Source organism: Pleurodeles waltl, chromosome 6, assembly GCF_031143425.1.
Source record: "Pleurodeles waltl isolate 20211129_DDA chromosome 6, aPleWal1.hap1.20221129, whole genome shotgun sequence".
Lineage (NCBI taxonomy): Eukaryota > Metazoa > Chordata > Amphibia > Caudata > Salamandridae > Pleurodeles > Pleurodeles waltl.
In genome coordinates, this window is record NC_090445.1 from 872,839,276 (window position 1) to 872,862,238 (window position 22,963).

A 22,963-nucleotide genomic window follows, 5' to 3' on the forward strand; every position below is an offset into this window, starting at 1 on the left:
TCTGTACAAAGGTTACTTTTCTTTCAGTGACTGTAAAGTGAGAGAATTATGTGACAATCTTGCAGGGTACTGGGAGGCTGAAAAGACTGCTGGATTTTATTTTTTCTCTAGCACACAAAAACATTGAAATACCTTTAAATTAACTATGCAAACATTCCAGCCTATAACCCAATTAGGAAAGCACAAATGAAGCACTTTTTAGTAACTCTGAAGTGTGGTGGAAACATTTTAATAGAATAAAACAAATCAGTTGAGTAAGTGGTGCTGATTTCCACACATTATGTTTGTGTGTTGCATAGTTTTATCAATTAAACTGTATGTCTGTACAAATGTAATGGTAATTTTAATGGAAAGGGTGTTGTCTGTAAGAGCAATGCGCTATCACACCATGCTATAATAATATATTTGCAGCAGGAAGCCACAAGATGCACCACCAGCTACATACTACATTCTCACCAATGCCTGCAACTGAATATATTAGCTACACTTGTTTTTTGAGTGACAAATGGATTTTCACAATCCCTGTAACTTCAGTGATGTAACATTAATGGCAGCACCCCAACTCTGAAAATAGTTCCAGCACCTCTTACCAGACTGTAAGGTCTAAGACTCTATCTAACTGAAATTCAGTACCCAAGTTACTTTCTTTTACACACTTGACTCGCTAGAGTTAGTGATAGCAAGCAGGGAAGGCTTACCTCTTGGTTTGGTAGAGGGACAGCGACTCAGATACAGCAAAGCACAGTATTGTCAAATTTGAACCTCTTGTAGAGACTAGGGGTGTAGTTCATCTCTTGTATAGACTAAAGGCGTAATTCAGAGGGCAGTATGTAATGAGACCCTCAAAATAACTCCATGACTCACTGTCCACATCATGTTCGTCCTTCACTCCACCTACACCTGCCTTATATCCACCTGTTCCCTGAGCTCAACTGTGCTGGCATCAATGCAGCCCTCAGCCACACACCATAGTTTGTGACTCCTCTGAAGATGCTTATACGTACTCATAGTGTACAGCATAATAAACCACCAGGGTCAATGCCAATAGGTCACAAAAGTGAGACCTATTGGCTTTCCCAATGCTTATCCTTTTATTGTTACCATATTCTGGTTGTTGGATGTCCAGGTATAGCAGACTCGTGGCCTGGTGCATAGGTCCAGCATAAGTGGACTCAGGGGTGTATGGGAAGTCTTGCTATAGTAGACCTGATTTAAAAAGAAAAAAGAAACAAAGTCCTGTTTTTTCATGTATAGATTTACTGCGGGATGCAGTTCCAGGATCTCTTTCTGAGCATGATCACCGTTCTTCGAATAGACAGAAGACTGCTGAAGGCTCCCATTATTATGCTAGCTAGGAAGTGAATGAATGCCTTCTGTGGCAACACATGGGGTTTCCTAGCAATAATAAAAAGCCAAAGGTTCTTGCTTCTGCAGAAATGCTGCAGTGTGTGCTTCATGGAAAAGAGCAAAAATGCTACTTTTTGCATACATTTTTGCAAAAATGCTACGATGTGGAGGGCTGTCCTCAGGAGAAGGCCCCATATATCTCTTCTATGGCAGCCATAGCGGAGATGATACAGATGGTTGTGGCAGCAGCTTTTAAAGCTAGAAACTATCCTCAGAGAAGGAGGAGATGAGAGGGAGGTTTGTTCAGTGAGCAGAATTAAAGGAAACCCTACATCATAATAAGTACAACAAAACATTCCCTAAGGTTGAATCTATGGAGAAAAATTAGGATTTCTTTAATCAATACCAGAACAAAGATCATGCGATGCTCCCAAAGTATGTTTAAAGAAAAAGGTGATGGAGATCGAATGGAAAGAAATAGATAAGTAGCCTCTTTCTAAAAGGTACCCCTTTAGAAATTTAATTCCCAGCTGTGTTTCTAACAATTATAAAAGTGGCACACTAATAGCAGGCCTGGTGATTCAAGGCACATTAATATCATATAAAGCATCACCATCGGACCCTGTAAATAAAAGAGTGGAGCTGGTAGTAAATCAGGCCTACACAGCCTCTAATTTCTAAAATAAAGGAGTGACAGCATATTTAAGTTATGCCATTCAATCTCTGATTAAGGACTTCCAAACACAGGGAGAGCTAATGGAACAGGAAGAAGAACTTAATCCAGCATTAGCTGTAATGGAGCAGTAGGTTCACCTACATTCAAACATTTCGTACAAATCTTTCAGCTCTTCAGTAGGCTCCGCTACATCTTTTAGACAACAGGCCTAACTTGGATCCTAGAAGGAGGATGCAGTCCATAAAAGTCTTCTGGTGAAACTTTCTTCAATGGGCAAAGCTGTTTCGAAGTGAGCTGGAGGACATAGTGAAGAAATCTACAGAAGACAGGGAGTTGATGAGTCCTAGTAGACATTCAAGGAACATATTCTATGGATGTGGAAGGGTGTTTGGGCTGGCATTTCAGTGGAAGATGAACCATCCCTTTCGAAGAATGGGATGAGGCCAGGAAGTTCTTCCTTCAGAAAAAGCCCAGTCTAAGCAAAGTGCAGCAACAGCTCGACCCCCGATAAAGTCATGACCATGCAGTAGAGCATCCAGTAGGAGTTTGGCTAAATATTTTTGAAAAGAGAGAAGTAAGATTAGTATCAGATCAGTGGGTGCAGAGGATAATCCTGGAGGGTTATCAATTTTTTTCAGGCTCCTCCTCCAGATTTTAATCTGCATGACCTACTCACCAGTAAACCCAATGAAGAGGCAAGCTTTACAGGAAAGTATTAAAAAGTGTTTCTAAAGAAGGCAATCCTATCGGTACCCTAGCAATAGAGGGGGGAAGAAGTTTATTTGATTATTTATTTTAGTAAAAATAAATCTTCAGGGGAATACAGACCATTTTTGGATCAGCAAGCTGTCAACTTGCACATTCCACATGTAAGATTCAAAATGTTGAACTAACAAGAAATTCTTCTGATCATCAAAGAGGACAATGTCCTGGTGTCCCTAGACCTTCTCCAAATGCATATTCACATATCATATAATAAGGGAATTCAATTGTTTCCTTATCTGGATGACTGGCTCATTTGTTGTTCTTCTTTTTCTAATGCTCTACAACAGTTGGAAAATGTATGCAATCTTGTGTAGCTTCTCAAATGGATACTAAACAATAAGAAATCTAACTTAACATCCACCCAAGATTTGCACTTCATTGGAGCACACTTCAGAACAGACATAGATTGAGCATTCCAACCAATGGCCTGGAAGCGAAATCTGAGCACAGAAATCTTGATCCTGTGTGCATCAGACAGTTCTCCAGTGCATCTAATGGTTCTCCAGTGAGACAGTAGTTGAGAGCGCAGGGCCTGATCACTTTAGCACTGATAGTTTTCTCTTGGCCATGACTGCACATGTATCCCTTGATAAACCATCCAATGCCTCATTGGCTCCTAATCTTGCAAGACCTTTTAATAAGAAGTGCCAGTCATATCCCTCGTTCAAAGAAGTTTGCTCTGGTGGCATAGGGAAGTGAATTTACACAAGGGTCTTCCTTTCCAGATTGTTCCCGCAATAGTGTTAACTATAGGTGCCAGGAAGTCGCACTGGAGTGCCACTCTAGATAAGTCCTCGGTTAAGGACATATGGGCAACTCGGGAGTCAGAAAATTCATTCTATTGCAGGGAACACAAAACAGTCACTTAGCAGTTTCTCAGCTAGTGCTGTGAAACCTAACATAGAAATTGGAGCACACAGCAGAAATGCATACAAGTTATCAAAAAACAGTAAAAAGTCTATCTTGAGTCCAGTAATAACAACCATTTATTCTTCAAAAGTTGTTCCATTGATACAGTTTAACAACTGTAGATGTTCATAGAGGAACTACCAAGTAAATTTAGCAGCCGGCATGTGTTGCTTCCTCACAGACTTTATCAAGCCTATAGACACTAAAAGGATTAGATGCTACTAATGGCAGGTCAGCAGGTAAGTGATTGTTCTTTTAGATTTTCTCCTCGATCAATTATTAGCCATATCAGGTAAAGTAAGTAATATTTTAAACTCAATTTTAGATAAGTGCCCTCATGGAAGTTGAAGACACTACAGTATGTAGAAAAATGTGATTCAAGAGTTTTACTCACAAAATGGTGCACTTTTGACTCACAGTGTTTAGTACTAACTGGATAGCTTATCAAGGCTGTATTTGTGAAATGTACAAGATTTACGTCTGTTTTACATTACCTTTGGACTTCTGCTTTGCACCTGCAGTGACTCACACTCGCTAACTTCAACTTGTACAAGAGCACTCTTCTCAAACTTAGTCTCAGATACTACTTACCTTGCCCGATTTGACTAAAAATTGTTTGAGGAGAGACACTAAAAGAACAATCAATCATCTGTTGACCTGCCAATACTAGCATTTAATCATTTGAGCGTCTACCGCAGGCTTCTCCTCGAGTAGCTTGTGAGCAACAGGGAGCCCTTGAGGTACCAAAAAGTAGCTCACCTGTGTGCAGTCTAGCCTACCAAACTAGAAACTTATGCTTGGTTAAATGAATACATGTACATCAAAATTAAAAGCATGTATTCAATAGGAACATGTGTTTGTTTTCAGAACTCGTAAACTGATGTTTGGAGAAAAATGACTGAGTTTCAAAAACATATTCAAAGCTGATATTTGACATATAAATCATGCAGTATTGGGAAGACTTATTACTAATAGTATTACCTTGATGCTTGCAGTTAACAGTTATGGCTTTTATGTATTACTCACTTAGAGGCATTCAGCATTGGCAAAGACTTTATTGCATCATCACTGGTAACCATGCCCGGAAAACAGAGGTGATCACTGCTTGTAATCTTGCAACTGGTGTCCATTAATGTAATCTTGTTGGATGAGGTCAGTATTACAATTCCAATAATATTAGTAGCTTGGGGTGATTTTTCATTGAACATATGTAGCACTTAATACAGGAAAAGTTGGAGCATTGTTACAGCATTACAACTTTTCACTTGTATTCATGATACTAATTGTCTATCAATATTTCCATACACTATATGAGGACGTACAATGGTGTATAGTCACTTCTACCATTGTAACTGCTTGAAAAACCTGTTAAGGTTTTTGATTTCCTAAAGCATCACATTAGGCTGCACTTAGGTATGCCTATACTTGGAGCCCAAAGAGCTTCTGTAAGAGAAGCCAATAGTTTGAGGAAATTGAGCCTTTGGAAACAAAACTTAAAAGGAGTTTTTTCTTAAAAAGACCAATGATCCCTTGCCCAACTGCTTCACTGGATTTACATTTGGTCTTCAGCTCTGCAAGGACTGAATTTTCAGCCTTTGGTCAAGGTTCAGTTGACAATTTTGACAATAAAAAGTAGTGTTTTCTGTGGCCATTTATTCAGCCAGAAAGGTGGGGGAAATGGGTTCTCTGATGATTCAAAAAGATTTTAAAGGGTTTTTTTCCAGATAAGATGATACTGTGACCTAGCCCAGAATTTGTTCTGAAGGTCCCATCACAATTTCATTGGTCTAGGGATGTGGTTCTTCTGGTGGTGGTTCTGGATGTGGATACTAGGCTAGGGAACTTTTTGCATTTAGTGGACATCAAAAGAGCCCTTACAATTCATCTATCAAGAACAGAGGAGTCCAGGAAGGTTGATGATTTTTTTGTAACATTTAGTTTGTCCAGACAAGTTCTCCGACTTCTACTCTGAGTAGGGGAATAAGCAAACAATGTTATCTGTCTATGAGTCTAAGGGTATAAATTGGTTGATCAGGTGGATGGCATATCCATGAAGAGAATGGCTATGTTCTGGTCGTTACTTAAGGGTACACCGATTGAAGACATTTGCAATAGTGCAACTTATGGACCACTAAAGGTTACAGTTGGGGAGAAATGCTTCAATCTCGTTTGCATAAGCAATTCTAAGCTCAGTAACAGATTGTTAATATGTGAAGTCAACATATTGATTGATGATTTATAAAGATGTTTAAATACAGAACACTACTGGGTGTTTTCTTCATGTTTTATGTCTCTGCCACGAATCCTATGTTTGTTTTGTCCATGAATCTCATGTTTGTTTTGTTATGAGCTCATCTTGTTATTATTTGGGTGAGGAAGACTGACAAAGAGGTAAAGCCCCTGTTACTTACTGGTAATCGTCATTACTCCAAGTCCAGGTCTTTCTTGCCACATTCAAGGTTTTCCATCCCTTCCATCTCTGAGAAAGTTTTGGCTTGAGACTTTTTTTGGATGAGGCTTGATAATTCACTAACTGGATGAGCTGACTTCCTTTATGTGCAGATTACAGAGGAAGTGAAAGTTGTCCAAATTAGTGGGATGGGAAACTAGTATGTGCAATTGGTTTTTGCTTGGGTATGTTCTTTTACCAGGAGTGTTTGACTGTGGCAAAGAAGATCTGGACTAGGCGTAATGAAGACTAACGGTAAGTAACTAGGGGATTACACATGCTTAGTATGGCTGTGGAAGGACTGCTGAGGATTGAGTAGGCACTGCAAGTGAGACTTGGCTATTTTCTGAGGGTTGCACGCGATTGGATTTATTAAATAAACAATGAACTGCAGTAGCAAAAGTAAGCATGAAATAGCCAGACTGACTGTATGATTTGGCATACACCAGCTGATCATATTATGCATTTATTGGCCCCATCTGTGTGGACAAGTTACATTTCCATGAGTAAGTAGCACACAAGTGATGTGTTTCCCTGGCAGTAGTGACGGCAGTAGTAATGCAGGTGCAACCGATTTTACTTCTGCTAGCCTGCATTTCTTCTTCTGATCATCCCTCTCATTGCCTTACTTAAACCAATTAAGAGCTCAAGGAGCGAATGTTGTAGTGGGTTTGAGAATCTCCATGTAAAACAAGTGGAAGTCATTAAGGCGCAATTGGTTAAAATTGGAGATATAGCTGCCTTCCCTCCTGTGTATGTGATGAATGAATGCAGGATGCAGAGAATGATTTTTCCTATGACCCCTAGTTGACCTACAGTTAGGAGGCCCAGTCTAAATGTGTCTCTAGCTGGGAAGGATGCTGTAAGCTGATGTGTTTTAAGTCAAGCCCAGTAAAATTGATGGTGCCTGCATCTTTGTGAGTGGTGTGTCCCAGCAGGGAAATGACGCATGATAAACAATGTGAGAACTGGAAGATTTGGTTCTACATCCAGGCTCAGATGAGGCAGAAGTCAGATTCTTCCTAAGCGCAGCCTGCAGGGCCACTCCACAGGGGCCTTGGTGTTACCCAGCCTGACATATGGGATAGGGTGCAGAAGATTTCACTTTGGGGAGGACCTTGATAGCCACAGGTCTCTTCCTGGAGCATGAACAGCCCATGTGGATCCATGGGCTTTACATACTAGCTCTAAGCCTTGTGCAAGCCCCTGGGTCATCTGTAACAGGACACATTCTCTTCAATAGTGAGACCCATAGGACGGGGAGGGCCAGTCGGAACCAAGACTTGCTGCATTTTGAGTAGGCTATAACTGGGTGATACACTGTAAGTCGCACTGTAGAGCTACCACCTTTGATGGGCATGTTTAGCGCACCACAGAGAATCATGTTTCAATGACAAAGAATAGGACTTCCCACAGATTTGGCCCACAATCATTAACAGCAGCTTCTTGATTTATAGAAGTATAGTCAAGGTACATACTGCATACCAGGACGACATAAGACAGAAGTTCTTCACACTTTTTCTTATGTGCTTGCTATCATCTCACTATTTTGTAGTGCCATCCAAGAGTAGTCATATGAAAACACCCAAGATAACTGCACAAAGTAGGGGATTGACCACAAAAAGTAGGCAACCTGGGCTACACAGATGAAACTGATAAACACCTCCCTGGTTGGGGTAGATTAAGATTACAACATGAGTCCATATTACAGAGAACGGAAAGCTCCTGTTCCAACATTTACTTTTATAAATCACTGTTTTCCGGCATCTTGGTTCAACCCTAGTGAACCAGGACAACCATCCCTAGAATGAGTTTCGCTATTGAACAAAAACCCAGAATAAGAGTACTGCGTCTTAGCTGACATGGAGTCATCTTATAACCATATGGTAAACTTGTACAAAGTGCGGAGCTTTTAAGTTAATAATTCTGTCCTAGGGCAGGCTTTCTACTCCAAATAAAGAATCACAATCAGTAACGCTGAATATCAAAACTTAAATGAAATGGAAAACTTCTTATTTCTGGTTTATATGTATAGGTGTCAGTTCAGAAGTCATTGTATTTAGTATTATAAGTAAGTCTGTTGTACTTAGTACTCGTGAGCAGTGTTCAGCATGCTGCCTCGCGAGCAGGCTTCCATGATTGCCAGGGTTAGATGCGAGGGCGTTGGAGCATGGCTGGAGGACGGTTGCGGGTCGAGCAGCCACGCCCAGATGCATTTGGAGACCGTGGCTTCATTCTTGCAGAAAATAAACAAACATATTTAATTCCTACCACGCTCTCCCTCGCTTACTTCATTTGGCGACGAGGGTCGTGGTCTCCAAGCGCAGCGGGCCCATTCAGCTGTACAGGTGTGGCTGCATACGACTACCCCCTGCAGAGTCTTTTTTGTTGGAAGCAGAATCAATGTATTACATCGTCCTGCTCAAACCACCACAGATGTTTACAGGAGCATTGGGAAAAGACTATCACAGCACCCTGAGGGAGTGGTTTTGTTCTCCGGAGTTACTCCCACTGGCTGTAAGAATCACCTCAACGCAAGCTAAGGAGATCGATAGCTACAAAATAAAAACTGAGGTATGCTTCTGCTCTACAGATGTTCAAATCTCTAGTGTTTCAGCCACTTTACGGACAATACTCTAGATGTCACAGTGTATGCGTACAGACAATGAGGAACAGATTTAAGACACTATTCATATAACAGTGCTATCTGAAGGAAGCACTTTAGACTCATTGGTCTACAGATGGTCTTGGACAACAAACAAATGTTATAGAGACAAAGAACGCAATTTTTCTTTCTTCTGCGTTAGAAATTTTTTTGTTTTTTTTTTGTCTTAACTACGTTTGGGTGTCATTAACATTATTTTTCTTTGTTTTTTCTTCGGGAGGTTGCACCATGCAATCGGTTTTGCCCCCACCGCCATTTTTAGACAGCCCTGGCAAACCACCTATATGTTGGAAACAATGGTATGATGCCTTCGAAACGTATTTAGGGGCGATTGGAGCATCACGGTACAGGCCAGAACGGAAAAAAATTCTTCTTCTCCATTCCATTGGCTTTGAAGGCAGAGCGATTTTCAAGCACCTACCAGACGTACAATTGGATGATGATTAAATGCATAAGTATGAGTCTGCGGTGAAGAAAATCAGCAACAGGTTTGATGCACCTCCCAGCTTGGTGGTGGCTAGGCACAAGTTCTTTAAAAGAGAACAACGCTCCAGTGAAGATGTAGACACTTATATTTCGGCGTTGCGCCTTCTGGCTGCGGAATGTCAGTTTGGAGCGCTGGGTGATCAACTCATCAGAGACCAATTTATTTGTCAAGGAACAGATAAATCTATCAGACAGAAGTTGTTATCGCTGGACAATCCAACGTTGGTGGAGACGATAAGAATTGCAAAGAGCATCGAATCTTCTATTAAGTCCTCCAAGGTAATAGAATTGGCGACGACTAGCAGAGTCAACGCTGTCATCAACAAGGATGACAAAAGGACTGTGGTCAAATCAAGTGGACAGAAAAACAATTAGCTTGCCAATTCCAACGTTTTTTTCAAACAAAGAAATGTTTGTTTTAGATGTGGTAATATGATGCATCAAAAAGGATTTAGGAGTTGCCCAACATTGAATGTCCAATGTAGGAGCTGTGGCAGGGTGGGGCATTTTGCCAAAGTCTGTCAAGGTGGAAAACAAGAGTCTGTCATGGCGGTGATGGAAGAGAATGATGAAGCGGTGGAGCACCTTATGGGAGAGGTTCAGGACATGGTTTTAGTTGTTGTTGAGGGAGCGGTTAAGTCTGGTGAGCCGGATAATTGCGTGGATCCCTATGTATGCATAAGAGTGGGAGACAAGTCATTGCGTTTGCTGGTAGACTCAGGGGTTAGGATTACCATGATTACTCTGGACTTGTTCAAGCTCAATTGGGGAGAGTGTGCCCTTAAGCCGCCAGACAGGGCCCCAGTGTCCTATGAAGGGAGGAAGATTGAACTTCAAGGTTTTTTTGAGGATATTCTCGAGTTTAGGGAGAGACGCATACATGGGAAGATCTATGTAGCGGCAAAAGGGTTGAACATTTTAGGCTGGTTCCATCAGGGCCTGTTTGGAATGGTGTTGCAGCCAGGTACGTCTGAGCAGGTTGCAGTACTAAGAGAAACGGAGGAGAATGAAGGCCTTCTCAATGAATTCCCTAAAGTCTTTTCAGGTAAGTTGGGGAAGTTGAAAGGGTTTAAACATAAAATAAAAGTGAAAGCCAATGCCACTCCTGTCAAACATAAAATTAGGTCTGTGCCCTTTAGCGTGAGAGAAGATTTAGAAAAGGAACTGGAAAATTTACAGAACAAAGGGATTATAGAACCAATTGAATCCTCTTTGTGGCTTTCTCCGTTAGTAGTAGCTAGGAAAAAGAATGGGGAATTGAGAATTTGCGTGTACTTGAGAGCACTCAACAGAGAAATATGGGTGGACTCACATCCCCTACCTAATATCAATTAAATGTTGTCCACCATTAAAGGTGCGAAGATCTTTACGAAGTTAGATTTGGCTAGTGCGTATCATCAGGGAAAGCTTGATCCGGAGTCCAGGTACTTAACAGCCTTTGTGTCGCCTTTTGATGTTTTCCTGTTCTGCCGTATGCCATTTGGGCTGGCATCTGTGGCCTCGGTGTTTCAAAGAATCATGTGTACACTGTTAAAGGGGATTCCCAACGTGGTGGTTTTTCAGGATGACGTACTAATTCACGCACCTGACCAGCAGGTGCATAACAAGATTCTAAGACAAGTGTTGTAGAAATTCATGGCTCATTGCATTGTTCTTAGGAGAGAAAAGTGCCACTTCATGAAGTCGTCGGGTGAGTACTTGGGTCATGTAATAAGTCAGGAGGGTGTTAGCCCAAAACCTGGTTTGATTGATGCTATCACAGCAGCTCCTCCGCCCACAGACACGGCTGGTGTGAAAGCGTTTTTAGGTATGTGTGAGTTTTACTCTCAGTTTTTACCGGAGTATGCTATTCGGGTGAGAGTTTTGTCCAATTTATTGAAAGATAAGACCAGTTTTGAATGGGGATCAGAATGTGAAAAAGCATTTGAGGATATTAAAATCCAGTTGACGCAAGCCAAAGTGCTGAAACCGTATGATCAACGATTCCAACGCTGTCTAACGGTTGATGCTAGCAATATTGGACTGGTAGCAGTGTTGACTCAAATGATTGATGGTATTGAAAAAACCATTGGCTTTGCGGCTAGAGTATTAAGAACACCAGAAGTGCATTATTCTGTCATCGAAAAAGAGCTGCTGGCCTGTGTTTGGGCCATTGAAAAATTCAGGAGTTACGTGTGGGGGAGGCACTTTGTGTTGAAAACAGATCATAAGCCGTTAGTTTCAATCTTGAAGGGGACTAACGACAAAACAGGGACACCCAGAATTGCTAGATTAGTAGCGAGGTTGATGAGTATGATTTCGAAGTCATGCATATACCCGGGGGAGGAATGTAAGAGCTGATTATCTGTCGAGATTTCCCAGTCAGATTAGCTCGACGTTTGATGAAATTGTGGCCGACGAATGTTGTATGCTTGCAGCTTTTGCGGTTGAACAGGTGTGTGTGTGTTCTGAATCAGAGTGGAAGGGGAAGTTGGCCGATGACAATGACCTGTGCGCAGTTATGAAGTTTATAGTTGAGGGCTGGCCGTATGAGAGGGACTTGAGTATGGCGGTTCAGCCATTTTGGAAAGTTTCTGATGAGTTAACAATTGAGGAGGGCATTCTCTTGAGGAATGACAAACTCATTCCTCCGGAGGGGTTGAGGTGTTCATTACTGAATAAGGCGCATGCAGTTCATTTGGGGGCCACTATGACCAAAAGACGAGTAAGAGGCAGCTTTTGGTGGCCTCGCATGGACTTTGAAATCGAACAATTAGTAAGGAATTGTGTCGTGTGTTCCAACTCTGACAAGAGTTTGAAACCTGTGACACCACCCCTTGTGTCTATTATGTGTCCTGGAGGTCCCTGGCGCAAATTGGGTGTTGATATGGTGGGATCTTTTCATTTGCTCAATTGCAAGCTACGGTATGCGTACGTCGTGGTTGACTATTTCTCAAAATGGCCTTATGTCAAATTTGTTCAGGAGCCAAATGCCAAGGCTCTTGTGATTTTCTTGAGGGAAGTGTTTATGAATGAGGGGTTTCTGGAGGAAGTCATTTCGGATAATGGTGTTCAATTTGTGTCTGAAGAGCTAAAAGCATTTTTGATGCAAGGTGCAGTTAAACATTTGAGATGTTCCCTTTATCAACCACAAATGAATAGTTTGGTAGAGAGAATCAACCGTGTGTTGGGGGACTGTATCAGGTGGGCGTTGGAGAGTGGATGTGATGTGCAGGCGTCGGTTCAAGCAATGCTTTGGTTTTACAGAACAACTCCTCATTCCACCACGGGGGTATCTCCTTTTGAAGCTTTGAAAGGGAGAAAGCCTAATATGCAAATCAAACCTGGGTGAATGTCCAAGTTTTTCGAACAAATGCTGGTCGGAGATCGTACTGACTTTATCAAGATTAATGTGGAAAACAAGCAGTCTACACAAAAGAGATACATTGACAGCAAGAAAGGAGCTAAAGAGTCGCCTATTGCAGAAGGTGATTGGGTAGCTGTAAAACTGCCTACTTTTGTTAAGAAACACAATGCCAAATTTTCTGAACCGGTTAGGGTCGAACTGGTCTTGGGTAATGCTGTAAGGGTTCAGGGCAATAAGTGGTGGAACAAATCCAAGGTTGTCAAACTGAAAGGGAGATGGGATCCTCAGGGTGTGAGCAAGTGTGATTTGGTAAAGCAATCTGACCTGAACGAAAGTGGTGCTGGTTTGGTGAAACAGTCGGACTTGCATGATAGTGGTGGTGAGGGTCCGGTCGTGCGCAGGAGTAATAGAGTACGAAAATTGCCCTGGAAACTGTGTCAATAAGGCAATGTGTAATTTCTATGAAAACACTGTCAATGTTGATTGGTTATTTGCAGGCTTTATATGTGGTTGTTGGTAGTTGTAAATATTTTGTTTTTCTTTTTTTGTTGGGGGGTTGTGATGGAACTGTAAAAAAAAAAACCTCAATGTTGTACTTAGTATTCGCGAGCAGCGTTCAGCGTGCTGCCTCGTGAGCAGGCTTCCGTGGTTGCCAGGGTTAGACGCGAGGGTGTTGGAGCGCGGCTGGAGGACGGTTGCGGGTCAAGTAGCCACACCCGGACGTGTTTGGAGACTGTGGCTTCATTTTTGCAGAAAATAAACAAACATATTCAATTCCTACCACGCTCTCCTTCACTTACTTCAAACTCTCCTCCCATTTCACCTCCTGGAACAAACCTCCCTCCTTTGTGGATTCACTAATACTAAAACACTTGGCTCAATAAGAGAGGACAGTACAGAAACCTGATCTTTTCTTAACGATCTCTATCAGTCATGACTTGTATGATTGAGCCAAATCCCTAACCCCTCTTTTGCACGTTAATTCAAACACTGACATCTGCACACAGTGACACCCCGAGTACTTATTTCCAGAGTTAAATCCTATCTGCATATTTCTGTTTGACTCTAGCATCCACCTTCCTCAGAGGAGAATACCTCATGCACACTTTCATGTTTTTTACAGTCATGATGCATAGCTCCAGGGGCTCAAAACAATTGTGCGTCATTCAGACCACTCCCTAACCAGCCAAAGTGCACTGTCGTTCTCAAAATACTTCGGCCTTATTATCCACCGATCTTCAATCGTGATCCTCTAAGAAGGAAAACAATGATGGTGGTGCAACTACAAACCATTCCATGAAAGAGCAGTACCCAATAAATTACAAAAAAGAAGTCCCAAGAAGTGTGCATCTCTCATGGTCTAGACATAGCCACTCAAGGAAATTTGCAACAATCACCAAATGATCTACTCGTGTCTTCATTTATGCACACCATGTACAATACTTTATGAGGCAGATCAGCTTAAAATTTGCCCTCGGTTTGCATCACAAAAGTGGTGCAAACTGACACAAGCTACTGTTTTTGAGAACAGAACCCAAAAGTAAAGTAGATCTAGCGCCTCTTAATGTTACTTTGCGTCAAGGGTGCATACCATGGGTTGTACACGCATGTTCCCATGTATCCACCCATGACCCTTGACGCAAACCCATATCTACTAGCATACATAATCATGGATTAATGCCAAAAAATAATGCGTCTTTGAGACTAGTGTTAACTTGAAGACACATTTTTGTTTCTCCAAACGTTTCCAATTTGATTGTCTGTTGCACTGTACAGCACATATACAAAGTGGGAAAGGTGTTAAACTATGTCTAAGCATAGTATTTTGTAGTGAAAGGAACCCTGCAGTACAAAACCTATGCTTAACATTGCACGTGCACACGAATGCACGCACACACACCCACACACATACACACACACACACTGCACTATATTACACAGGTGTTTGTTGGCGTAATACTACCTACACTGGACCAGTGCAGGGGTAAAGAAAAAAACAGAATGATGTCTAGCAGAAATAGGACTTTTCTTCTGTCTCCTTTCACGCCGAGCAGCAAGTCTGGTTGCTGCAGTGAGTCGCATGAAAAGTTAGTAAATCTGCCCCTCTATGTATTGATTATTATTTCCTCTGTAGATAAGTTTACATCAGCAGAGGCCCAAAACGTAAACAAATCTTTATTGTACACACTCATTTTCTGGAGCATTAGAGAGTTAGTGGTGCTTTCGAACAGAGCTCATACTAGATCCCTACTAATAGGTGGAGAGGAAAACAAGAGAGTGGGGCTTCGGGGGGAGAGATGGGGGGGGGTGTAGGGAGGACTCAGCTTATGTTAGTTAGAAGACAAAGGGCGACAAGAACGTTTTTTTTTATAGTTAAAGCAGGTGGGCATTCAGCTTTCCCAAAACTCCAAAATATTTTCCTTTAGGAGGCAGCGTGTGTGGGCAGGCTTTATAGATATAGTTGAATTGAGCTATTTGGAAAGATGGGGGGTTTAGAGGAAGCTGCTCCGGGGAGAAAGCTAGCCCCGGAATTGCGAATTTATTTGTGGAGAAAGATATAAATTGTGGTTTCGTTTTCCCAATTCATAATATTTTTCCGTTCTGATTGAGTACTGATGCGCTTGAATCCCTGTTGCACTGTATGTTAGGCGGCAGGATCAGAGAGCGACAGGCCTGGGCAACAAACTAAAAGTGGTCCACATTAGCTAAACAGAGAGCTGAAAAAAAGTGGCCCACGTTTGCAAACTGGGACAGTTTTGAACTTGTAAAGATAACCTGTAAGCGTGTTTTGCAAGCTCTGGGAGACTCCATGTATTTGTGCTTGCTACAGGCAATGTTTTGTTATCAGATAACACAAGCCCACAAACAGCCCAAAACACGTCCACAATCTGACCTGTCAGACTAGCTCGACAGGCATTGCTTGATTGCCAGTCCCACCCTGATAGGTGGAAAAACATTGGGAGCCATGGTGAAACGTCATGCTAATATGCTAATGAAAAGACATCTCGACCTTAAGTTACTCTGTACCCTTCCATTTTCACCTTCTTAACACATTGCTTTCATGATGAGGAGGTGTTAACATTGGAAGACGTGTCAATTCAACTGACTGAAACATCAAACAAACAAACTGGATCCGCACCATTGCAGCAGACAGGGCGATGCGCGCACAAGATATACCTATGGAGTTTGTCACTACTACTGTGTATCCCCTTTGTTCTGGAATGAACGTCTCTCTGCGGCATCTAATGCATTGTGGTCTCTCCACCTATCTGGCTGGACGCCTGGAAGTGGGGAGTTACAGGGGCCACAGAGCTCTCTGATCAAGAGAAGAACCAGGACCCCTACCAATCAGACATAAAGGTATCTTGTTCACAATGGAAGGTTGAAGGGCATTTCAGTGTCTTTGGCTCTCTGAGGACACGTGGGTGAGGAGATAAAGACTGTGAGTGCTTCTTACTTTATTTGGTCTTTTATATTCTAATTAATAAGGGGACGTGTTAGAGGTTTGATGCACCTTTTGACTACTCTTGGAGTCATTCCACTAGGTTGTACCTCCAATCGACAATCCTTCAACATAATTAATAAGCAAACATTTCCTTTTATAGACAATAAACTTTTTGCACCATGACCCATTTGATCATGAATAACCACACCTTTTAGTAAAAGTTAGAAAGTTTATTTCCCTATATTAACAATGATAATGCCATGTAAATTAATGTCAAAACCAAATGATAAACATACATGAATAACACCAGCTGACCGAATCTTCTAAAGAATCTCAATTTAACCAAAGCATTTATGGTTAAGCATTCAAGAATCATAGTACAAATTAATAGCAAGAATAAATGTGCAATAGAAATGACATACATCTAAATTCAACAGGTGAACATCAACTCTTTGTTCATTGCAATTTGTTAACCTTGCCAGGGCTTCCTAACTAACCTTCGAATTAGCATGTTTGGGCTTCATGCAAAACAATGTTAGTCAAAGTTAATTTGGAAAAACAACTTAACTATGGCTCTATCAAAATAGCGGTTGGTACCTTGAAACAAAGAACAATCTACAACAAGGACAATAGCGTCATTTTCTCTGTAGTCTGGCATCAAGATGGCAGGCAGACTGTGCATTCTCAGATTCACTACAGCAATAATGTTTTCTAGTTTCTTAATATTTCACCTTCAGGGTCGAGCCTCACCAAATTAAATTGCTGTGCCTAAAGATGCTGGCTTTTCTATTACAAATTTCTTCTGTTGTATGACAGTGCTCCAGAGTGATGTCATTGATGATGTTAATGCTGAACTGAAATGTGATGTCACCAGTGACGTCATCAAAGATGTCTTTTATGATCATCATGTATGAGGTCAGAAGCAGTGCATTGAGGCAACTTATGGAGGCAACGTGAAATTAGCAAAGTTCAATAAGCAGTGGTTATAAACAACAACATGTTTTATAAATACATACATTTTCAAAATGGGCAAGCATGAGATCAACAGCCAACCTCAGTAATCAGGTAACATGCCAGCTCAAAAGGGGCAGGCAAGTTGCAAGCTCGCAGACCATTGGAAAGTTGGTAGGGCCACTGATATTTGGAACAAGTATACCAATAAATGTGTTAATGCATTTATTACTACAGTAGCCTTTCGGGAGTATTCTCACTGTGAGCATGACTGGTTGGAATATGCCCTGGTTCCAGAACCTTTGTCTCAGAGAAGACCAGCCCTTTGTATCTAAGCACTGCTCTCCTTTCCAAGCAGCAGACTGAGAAGCCTCTGGACATGAAAGGGGAAGTATATGCCGTAAAAAGGGGCATGAGGCTGTACTGACCATATGATCGTTGTTGCTGGACATGTGGTAGTTGTAACCTAGGCACATGATGGCTGAGCAGAGAGAGCAAAAGAGAAAACATGCCTAATGATGTTATGGAGGGCTGAGGCTCATGTGCTATTACCTGCTAGTCAATGACATCACTTCCTGCGATATCATCCAGAGCAAAGAACTCGATGTCACTTCCACCACCCCGGGCATTTTGATGAATAGATGCATGTGGTTCTTGTTCTTGAAGCATTTCACGTACACACATTCATAATTTAAAAAATGGATCATAACCTTTCCTGCAAAATGTAACACCGCCCATCTCTTCATTTGTTTTAAAAGTTGTTCATAAGCCTGGATGTTTGTATACTCTTACAGTGTAGCGCAAGTTCCACTCTTGCAAATTGCATACAGCATGCAAAGTATGATGTGTCTGTTTTTGTGGCTCAGGGTCGAATTTTGCTTATACAATGTTCCTTCCGTTTTCTAATAAGTCACATCATAATTGTTTGCAAGTAGAACCGCTACATCAGAGTAATAATCCACACTTCTCTAAGGCATGAGTCACATATGAAAATTGTAAAGGCAAAAGCTAAGGGCGAGGCTAACGGGGCAGTCTGCTTTAATAGGCCTTTTTGAAGGTGCGGTCATCCTTCGCAGGAATCAAATGCTCACCAAGGTCAACCGACCTTTTGGCACAGCAATAGAGTAAGGATTTTAACACCATGACCAAGTGGACACAGAAGAAAATTCCAATCAGGAATAAAGTTAAGGGATGTATTACAAACATATGCTCAAAGTCATGAAGACAATGCGCAAAACAAAATTATAAAGATACATAAGTGTCAAAGGTCACCCAACCCGGCAAAATAATTGTAAATCAACTAGAATTAATAAAACTAAACAAGAAGTGATATGAACTGATGTCTTTGGCGAGGGCAAGTTCCATGGGAGGTACATGGGCATTCCATGCAACAACCAATGGATTTTGTAGCAAAGTTTCATCTATGAGCAAAGGATGACAAGAATTTCTGACAAAAGTGAATGCCTGCCTGAACCAGTGGCAAACATTTGAGAAAAGTTTTGTTTTCTCAAACCTCTTCCAACTTTGCATGTGTTCTGCCCTGCACAGCACACATACAAAATAGGAAAATTGTTAAACTATGTTTAAGAATAGCATTTTGTACTGCGAGTGTACCATTCCAGTACAACACCTATGCTTAAGATCACACTCCCATCCTTGCGCTGGTATTATTAGGGTGTATTTATTGGCACAAAACAGCATTAGGTGCACCAGTGCAGGATGAAAGTGAGACAATGCTATACCTTACTAGAAATGGTGCTGTTCCGCTCTGTCCCTTTCACGCAACACAGTGCAGCGCAGCGCAGCAACCTTTGTACTGTACTGAGGTGTGTGAAAATTTAGTAAATCTGCCACTTAGAGTGAAAACTGGTCTAAATATCCAGGAGCTGATTCAAACTTCCACTACCTGCCTTTCTTCAGGTTAAATGTCTCCGCATCAAGTAGTTGATGAATACTGGAGTCCAACAAAAATAAATCATGATTACAATATCATGTACCTAACCCACAAAACCATCCAGGGCAGATACCTCTGTACCTCACAAGTGCACCTGCTATGCTATGGCTGCCAATCACTAATCTTCCAAACACTGGTGGCTCTACACAAGCAAAAGTACACTTCCCATGGGACAAGAGCCTTGCATTTTCAAGCTGTCTACCTTCTGTAACTCCCCAACACTATGTCCCATTTTCGGAAAGCACTTTAGACTAAAAGAACTCGATCATAAATCATGTTTGTGCTTGTTGGTCAAGCAGGCAATGTTTATCCTGAGAACCTTTTTTGCCACCACATTATAAAAGCTAAGTTGTGGACGTAGTAACGTGTAATAAGAACATTTGTGCTTATTTGGTGTGCTGCATTTTGTTGTGGTGTAGTGTCTTCTGTGTGCTCTATTACTGTAGTGTATTACTGTTTTATGCTGTTGTGGCGTTGTTGTGTTAGATGTTTGTTGTATTTTTTTGGCTGTGTGTTGTGCTCTGTAATTCCTGTAGAAATGCTAACACATTCTGCTACATTTTCAGCCGAAAGAGTACATTATTTTAAAGTTCCACAGACAAACAACCATTTACCATCGTCTGATGTGATTAACAACTGTCAATCCAACTCTTCAACTATAAAAAAACACCTGTCAGTCCAAGATTGGGCATTAACCAAATTTGAAATTATCACATTGTTGATATGCCCAAAGGGTGTGTGCATCGTTGATATGCCCATAGGGTGGGTACATTACTGATATGCCCATGGGGGCATAGTATAGATATGCCCATGGTTGGCACATTATTTGTATATCAATAGGGTGGATGCACTATTGTTATGCCTGTAGGGTGGGCGCATTGTTGATAAGCACATAGGGTGGGTGCATTATTGATATGTCTACAAAGAGGTCACATTATTGTTATATGCATAGGCTGGGCGCATTATTGGTACACTCCTGGGGTCAGCACATTATTAAAACGCCCATGGGGTGGGGTATTATTGATATGCCATGGAGTAGGCATGTTGTTAATCACCAGTAGGGTAGGTGGATTATTGATATGCCCAGAGGGTGGGCACATTATTGATATGTCCATAGTGTGGGCGTATTTTTGATACCCCCATAAGGTGGGTGCATTATTGATATGCCTATAGGGTGGGCGCATTATTGATACCCTCTTAGGGTGGGTGCAATTATTGATACCCCATAGGGTGGGTGCGTTATTGATACGCCAATAGGGTGGGTACATTATTGATTCATCCATAGGGTGGGTGCATTATTAATACACCCATGGGGGGGTACATTATTGATACATCCATAGGGGGTGCATTATTGATACACCCATAGGGTGGGTACATTATTGATACATCCATAGGGTGGGTGCATTATTGATATGCCCATAGGGTGGGCGCATTATTGATACCCCCTTAGGGTGGATGCATTATTGATACCCCTATAGGGTGGGTGCATTATTGATACCCCCTTAGGGTGGGTACATTATTGATACATCCATAGGGTGGGTGCATTATTGATACACCCATAGGGTGGGTACATTATTGATACATCCATAAGGTGGGTGCATTATTGATACATCCATAAGGGGGAGCATTATTGATACACCCATAGGGTGGGTGCATTATTGATACATCCATAGGAGGTGCATTATTGATACACCCATAGGGTGGGTACATTATTGATACATCCATAGGGGAATGCATTATTGATACACCCATAGGGTGGGTACATTATTGATACATCCATAGGGTGGGTGCATTATTGATATGCCCATAGGGTGGGTACATTATTGATACCCCCTTAGGGTGGATGCATTATTGATACACCCATAGGGTGGGTACATTATTGATACCCCCTTAGGGTGGATGCATTATTGATACACCCATAGGGTGGGTACATTATTGATACATCCATAGGGTGGGTGCATTATTGATATGCCCATAGGGTGGTGCCGTTTCAGCTGCCTAGAACATTGAACTTGTTTGCACTCTTCCCTTCCACATCTGTTACCCACTCCATTGTCTGATACCTTCAGCACTTTATAGAAGCCTCCTGTCATCCGGAACTCTATAACATTTAAAAACAAATAAAGAAAAAAAAAAGAAAATGAAATTAAAAGCAAAATGCACTATGAAATGTGACATAGTGGGATAATGATTTTCTGATGTGCCGCACACGGGTCCCAGTGAAGAGATCTTAATGAGGATCCGATTTTTCTGGCTGGTCTCTTTAATGTCATTTTCCTAACTCCAAAAATACCAACGGGGTAATCATCGTTTGCCTGTAAACAAACCATAAACCAACAGAATCCACAAACACGAGTACTTGCTCCAGGGCCGTGTCAATACTACGAGCCAAATGGGAGCTATAACCCTCCTGAAGCTGTCTCACCCACCCTGGCTCGGTCTAACTCGGAGAGTTCAAAGAACACAGTAAGTGCTGCCAAGGGAGCTGCAAGTATCCGCACATATTTTTAGACCATTTCGAGATAAAATCTTGCTCTGAGTCAAGATGCACGAGAAAATAGAATCTAGACCTCTTACTTTTCTCATTATTTGGTAATGAAAAAGCAAACAAGCAACATTACATACAACTCTGTCAAAATTGCCTCGTATGTTTTATCTTATAAGTAAATGCCAATTTATTTGCAGATTCTCTACTGAGAGGTAATCTTTGCCAGAGCCAAAGTGAGACAAGGCCTTGATACACCACATAAACACGGCTTTATTTCGCTTGGGTAGCAGCAGCATGTCAAGAAAGATCCATCTGTCTTTCTGATGGTTTGAATATCTTCAGCATGGCGACTTTACGCTTTCGGAAGTCATGCCCTCGGCAGTACAATATGTTTCCGACATGGACAGCACACATAGAACTAGAAATCAATAAAACACAGAGGAGCGATGCATGTGCCAGCCCTGGGGTCATTTGGAGGGCGTGCGTCAAGCAGATTCTGTCACTAAAAAGTGGCCGCGCTGCCCACAGACTTGTTACGCCACGTTGGCTTTCATTTTAAAAAGGTCTGGGCTAACATTTGCTTAGTCTAATTAAAGTATGTTTAGCCTAACAGTCATCAGATTTGGATTATCCGATTCCCGGCGTTCCTTCTTTTAGTCCAAACAAGTGTTCCGTGAAATATCCAGAAACAACAATAACCTCTCGCTAAATTTCCAGTAGCGTTCACGGTTGAAAGCTGCATTCAGGGGAAGGAGGACGGCTCCTCCACCTTCTGCAGTGCATGGAGGCCCCCATCCTTCACCCCCCCCCCCCCCCCCCCCCAGGCCATGATGAATCTGCAGGGTGACCAGTTCAAGCGACATTTAACTTTATCTTCACTAAATTTTACCTGCCCTTTACATCCAGGACTGAACTCCCACAAGCTGTCTCATGAACTCAATTTACCACAGAGCGGGAGGATAGGAAAGGCGAGGATGAAAGGTATGGTCGCCCTGTCATACTAAGGCACGCTATTCCTTTTACACATTCAATTTATCAGTGCTTAATTGATAAATAAAAACGTGCCGGTGCTCAAAGCCCTCCTTTTATACACGCGGCTGCTGCAATTAAATGTGGGAACACGGGATACTGAGGCAGCGTAGTTCTAAGGCCATCTCGGACCTCTTCAATCCATTTAAAGCCACTCCCTGCCCCTTCAGCTCACTCTTGCAGCTTTCTTTCTTCTCTCACTGTGACGCTTTTCCCTTTTTCTCGTCTTCCATCTTTCCCATATCTGTCTTTTGCTCGCAGTAAATACTTGAGGCAGAAAATAAGCGCCGGCCTTCAAAAATAAGTGCCGGTGGTCCGCACCGGAAACAACAAGCACAAATTAAGCTCTGCAATTTATGTATTATGGGAATTTGTTCTTTTACACATTCAATATATGTATTATGAGATTTGTTTTTTTTCAAATTACAGGCCGGCGGTGGTTTGTGTGAAAAT

General features: G+C 41.8%; 1 protein-coding gene across 2 annotated transcripts in view; it reads right to left on the bottom strand.

Moving 5' to 3' along the window:
* Positions 1–22,963, bottom strand: part of CRTAC1 (cartilage acidic protein 1) — a 1,353,390-nt gene that overhangs the window by 1,253,687 nt on the left and 76,740 nt on the right. The window lies entirely within an intron of this gene.